This window comes from Rutidosis leptorrhynchoides, chromosome 1 (assembly GCF_046630445.1).
Source record: "Rutidosis leptorrhynchoides isolate AG116_Rl617_1_P2 chromosome 1, CSIRO_AGI_Rlap_v1, whole genome shotgun sequence".
NCBI lineage: Eukaryota > Viridiplantae > Streptophyta > Magnoliopsida > Asterales > Asteraceae > Rutidosis > Rutidosis leptorrhynchoides.
The window spans coordinates 719,510,061-719,516,127 of NC_092333.1; the positions used below are offsets into that span (position 1 = coordinate 719,510,061).

General features: G+C 40.0%; 1 non-coding gene across 1 annotated transcript; it reads right to left on the reverse strand.

Annotated features, from left to right (window-relative positions):
* Positions 1-5,068: 5,068 nt before the first annotated feature.
* Positions 5,069-5,175, reverse strand: LOC139886848 (small nucleolar RNA R71). The gene has a single exon (XR_011772709.1). It is a non-coding gene; the product is annotated as a small nucleolar RNA R71 (small nucleolar RNA).
* Positions 5,176-6,067: the final 892 nt, after the last annotated feature.

Consider the following 6,067-nt stretch of genomic DNA (forward strand, 5'->3'; position numbering starts at 1 on the left):
AGCCATATCTGGACAAGTTCGTTATCGTCTTCATAGATGATATCCTCATCTATTCCAAAAGTGAAACAGAACATGAGCAACATCTTCGACTCGTGTTAGAACTTTTGAGACAAGAGCAACTTTATGCCAAATTCTCTAAGTGCGAATTTTGGTTGAAGGAAGTTCAATTTCTCGGTCATATCTTGTGCGATCAGGGTATCAAAGTCGATCCCACAAAGATTGAAGCTATCAGCAAGTGGGAAACCCCCACTACTCTGACTCATATCCGCCAATTCTTAGGCCTCGCCAGTTATTACCGAAGGTTCATTGAAGGTTTCTCTCTGATTGCGCGTCCTTTGACTGCATTAACTCATAAGGGGAAGAAGTTCGTTTGGGAAACCGAGCAAGAATCGGCATTCCAAACCCTGAAGCAGAAGTTAACCACCGCACCTATGATGTCCCTTCCTGAAGGCAATGGTGACTTCATTGTGTATTGCGATGCCTCCCGACAAGGATTTGGGTGTATATTGATACAACGGAAGAAGGTTATTGCTTACGCCTCCCGACAACTAAAGATTCACGAGCGAAACTACACAACTCATGATCTCGAGCTTGGAGCTGTTGTCTTCGCACTAAAACTGTGGAGACACTATCTTTATGGGACTAAGAGCACTATCTTCATCGACCATAAAAGCCTCCAACACATCTTTGATCAGAAGCAACTGAATATGAGACAACGTCGATGGATCGAGACGTTGAACGACTATGATTGTGAACTATGTTACCATCCTGGCAAGGCAAATGTTGTAGCCGATGCCTTAAGCCAAAAGGAGAGAATGGTACCTCTTCATGTTCGTTCCTTGAACATCACCATTCAGACGAATCTCAATAGCCAGATCCGCGTGGCTCAAGATGAGGCTCTCAAGGAGAAGAATATTGCTCAAGAGCACTTGAAAATTCTCGTTTCTCGATTTGAGGTCAAGGAAACTGGACTTCGATACTTTGTCGGAAGAATCTGGGTGCCTAGTTATGGGGATTTACGGAGCCTTATTCTATACGAAGCCAACAAGTCAAGGTATTCAATTCATCCAGGAGCTGGTAAGATGTACCACGACCTCAAGGTTCAATTTTGGTAGCCAAACCTCAAAAGGGATGTTGCAGCATATGTTGGAAATTGTTTAACTTGTTCCAAGATCAAAGCCAAACATTAGAAGCCGTCTGGGTTACTTCAACAACCCGAAATCCTACAATGGAAGTGGGAGGGAATAACAATGGACTTCATCGCGAAGCTACCGAAGACGGTAGGCGGTTATGATACCATCTGGGTTATCGTTGACCATCTTACCAAATCTGCACACTTCCTAGCCATGAAGGAAACTGATACGATGGAGAGACTGGCCCAGTTATACATAAAGGAGATTGTATCTCGTCACGGTGTACCCTTATCGATTATCTCAAATCGCGATACCCGTTTCGCTTCCAGATTTTAGCTTTCTTTACAAGAAGCCTTAGGAACACGTCTAGATATGAGTACAGTGTATCACCCGCAAACTGACGGACAGAGTGAGCGCATGATCCAAACCCTGGAGGACATGTTACGTGCTTGTGTTATTGATTTTCGGAAAGCTTAGGAAAGACATTTGTCGTTAGCCAAATTCTCTTACAACAACACGTATCACGCAAGCATTAAGGACGCACCTTTTGAAGCATTGTATGGCCATAAATGTCGTTCTCCCATCTGTTGGGCCGAAGTATGTGAAAAACAACTCACCGGTCCCGAACTCATCCATGAAACAACCGAGAAGATTGTCCAAATTCAAGCGAGGCTCAAGATGGCCCGTGATCTTCAAAAGAGCTAATCATAAGCATTGAAACACAAATAAACATCATCTTAACTTATTACAAGCAATTGATTCGAAATAGAGTAAGAAAGGTGGAGATCACAACCCAAATACAAAGATATGAAAATCTAGAGCTAACACTATGATGGATCTTGAGTTTGCTTCCTTCAATTCACCTTCAAACTCCAATAGATGATGAAATTAGGGTTTTGGAAGTGAAAATCGGACTTAGAATTGCAGCTCTCTGATATCGGCCAAAAAGTCACGTTTTTACCCCCGATATTGAGCCCTAAAACCATAAAGTTCCAAACTTTTTCGCCAAAATAATCACTTTATTGGTTAACTTGGTAGATTTAGTCATTACAAAGGCTATGTTTCAAGAATCACTAAAAACGGATGAGAAACGAGGAAAAACGAGCAAAACCGGCTAAGACGATTAACTCGCGTTTAAATAACTTATTTTATAATTTTTGTAAAAGTTTAATTACTTAACCTCATGTTTTAGGATATTCAATTACGAACGCGTGGGCGTAAGAATCGTCAAAAACGGAGCTAAAACGAAGATTCTAGAGCGAAAACGAGAAATCAAGTTACGATCCAGGGAATCAAGGCTGACCAGCACAAAATCCGCCCTGCTATACCACCTGCCATCTGCCCTGCCAGTATGCAAACGGCCTGCCAAATACGACCTGCCAGTACACGTTGCCAAACGGCCTGCCAGGCGTTTTTTGGCAAAAAATTACAATTTTGCCCCTAAGCTTTGCTTATAAAAGGAGGGCTTCACTTCTCATTTCAACACACCAAAAACACACCAATTCCTCACTTCTCTCTCTAAAATATCTCTCTATAGTCGCTCTCTAGTGATCTATAGGAGATTAGTTCTCTCTCTACTTTCTCTCTCTAGTTTCTAGAGAGAGAAAAGTACAGAGACTAGGAAATGTAGTTATCTCTCTATTGTCACTCTCTAGTGATCAATAGGAGATTAGTATGTAGTTAGTAGTAGAAGCTTTCAAGCATTGTAACGCTATGAATATTATGAAGAAGTACAAGTGTTATTCTGCCGACATTATCCGGTACTATCTATCCTTTTCTTTTATTAATTCATCATAATGTTCTTGTTTGATGTTTGTGATTTATTAATGATTGAAATGCTTGTTGCCATGATGTGTGCATAATTGCTTGATTGTTTGCCATGATTTAATAATGTTAGTTAGGGATAATTATCGTCTCGTACTCGCTTTCTGTCTATGATATTAAACCTCGTTATTATCGTCCTTCCACCAATAAACGTGATTAAAACCTTTTATAAAGTTGACATTATAAAGGTAATTAGTTATCTGTGTTTATACATTGGTCAAGGTATGAACCCATCGGAAATACTATAAAGTACATGGGGAATTACCATAGGACCAGATCAAGACATTGGTCAAGAGTATAAGACTCGAGGAAATACTGTTGTAACAGTAGAGTACAGTGTTGATGTACTATAGGACCACTTGAGCATGGTCAAGGTTAGAAGCTATGGAACTACTATAAGTCTAGTACATGGTGGATAACTAAGGGATTTATTGGGTAGATTTAAGTAAGGGCTGGTTTAAGTCATAAATGGGAATTTAACGCACTACAATACAAACTAAGCTTATAAATCTTTAAGGATGACTGAGAACTATCTGATGTTCTAATTTGTCTACAAACCTTTAGATTTTACCAAACCATTGACAGAAAGGGATTCGAAACACAATCATAACCACTCACTTGGGTGATACACTAAGGTGTTAAGAAAGGTTGGATATTCTATATATATGACTATGCTACTTTATTCGTGCACCTAAGGTATGCACTGCATCCTAGATGGGCCGCTTATATTCTTAAACTGGATAAAGCGTCGGGAGTTGAGCATAGTCCATCCGATCAGAATCTTCAAAGCCTAGTTCCTCGTGACATGCTAACCGGGAAACCGCTTAGTAGGGAATCTAGTGTTCTCACCAAGGTATATCTATCCAAGGAGTGTCTCATAATCATCCTGACACTACGTTATCTTAAATCATGGTGAACCACGTCTTCTCTGTCCTTAGTTGTTGCATGCTAGCTAGCTTATTTTAATTATATTGCTTTAATATTTTAATTACAATTATGTAAACAAATCAACCCAACTATTGCCTTTATACAATTAGATATTCCGGATAAAGTGGTGTCAAGAATAAACTGGTTTGACTTGGTTATTGGATTTTCCGAACAGTCGCCAATTTATTGGGACCAAAAGGATTCTGCCTCTCCACACAAGGTGTACCTGGCCACTACTCTTGGATACTGAATTATGTATAAACCCAATCTTAATTGCTAAATTATCTAGATAAGCTCTGTTTCAAATTCCACCGCTCAAGGAACGAACCTAGGTCATATTTGACCTTGTTAACCCATAGGAAGGAATAATAGATTTAGGCCCAGCATATATAAATTAAAGATTCGACTTCTCCTGTTGGTATCCTGAGTTGACATTTTGCGACCTAACGACTCCGCATAAATAAACCGTACGATTCGAGCATATCACGGGGTAGTTAAATTTTTGGCGCCGCTGCCGGGGAGCTGTAGTACAATTTGGAGCCTGTTTAGATTAGTTAGTTTTTAAGAGAACCTTTTGACTGAGACTAGCTTTGTCAGAAGTTACTAGTTTACCGTAGTTAGTATAGATAATATTAGTTTAATTTAGATTAATTAGAAAATTTAAAATGGACTTCCTTATTAGTGAACCTTTAGGATGGTTTAACCTACTTAGACCACTAAGAATTCTTCCGACACATCCTTTCTTCTATCCGATATCATACATTATACCCATACGACGAGATCCACATTTACCTGAAGATAGTTCGACGATGGCTGCACGCATCACTCTCGCTGACATCACCAAACCCTCGTTAGAAGGACGAGGAGGATCAATACTCTACCCAGAGGTTGGAGCGTCTTTTGTGCTTAAGCAAAGCATCATACAACTCATTCAGAATCAATGTCTATTCCATGGCTTACCAATTGACGATCCCAACTCTCACTTAGATAAATTCTTCTCCTTATCCAACTCATATAAGCAAAACGGGGTTGAATAAGATGTAGTTCGTCTGTATCTGTTCCCCTATTCCTTAACTCTTCATGCACAAACCTGGTTCGAGGAGTTAGAACCCAATTCTATCACCTCATGGGAGAAAATGGAAACAACTTTCTTAATCAAGTACTTTCCCCCATCAAAACAAATCAGACTTAGGAATGATATCGTAAACTTTCAACAAGCTTCTGATGAATCACTCTACACTGCATGGGAAAGATTCAAACATTTGCTTCGAAGATGTCCGAATCACCGTCTTGAGAGCTCTGATAAGATTTTGACCTTCTACATAGGTCTGAATCAGAACAACAAGTCTACTCTTGATACTGTTTCTCGAGGTAACTTCATGAACTTCACTGCTGACGAGGCCTGGAGATTGATCGAGGAGATGACTATGCACCATCATGATTGGAACACGGAAGAGCACATTTCATCAACAACACTGCTTTCAGCCTCCGATCCTATCAATACCATAAAATATCTCTCGAAAGTAAAAGAAAACCTCACCAAAGAAGTTGGACTAAAGAAACTCCCGCAACATGTGTCTCAAGTTCAATTATGCCAGAATTGTACTGACCCACATCTGGCCAAAGTATACGAGGCCAAATGTGAGGACTCTGTTGCCTACACTGATAAGATCCTAGCTCATCGACACAACCCACAAACTAAACCCACTACCCCACCAGAGATAAGTCCAGACGATGTCCTACTGCGTATCATCAACATGATCACAGCAAGACAAGACGCAACTGACTTAGTCATGACTAATCACCTGAGTAGTCTTGAAAATCAAATAAGCCAGCTAAATCAACGTCTCGATTCTCTACGTTACCCTAAAAATGACTCAAAGGTGGCACATAGCCAACCTTCAGTTTCTTCTAAGGAGAAGAAACTAGCTAATACCCGTTCGGTAGTAGTCATTGAGTCATCACCTAAACCTATTGGGAAAACACCCATTCCATTCCTTAGCCGTCTCAAGCAAAGACATAACAAGATGAAATCTTTCAAGCTTGACGGTAAATTTTTGAACACTGTGTCTAAAAATCCTCATAGTAAGAAGTATTTTAGAAAACTCCTATCAACCAAGGATAAGGTACCCGAAGTACCCAATGTCCCGCTGAATGCGGATTGTTCAGCTATTCTCTTAAAT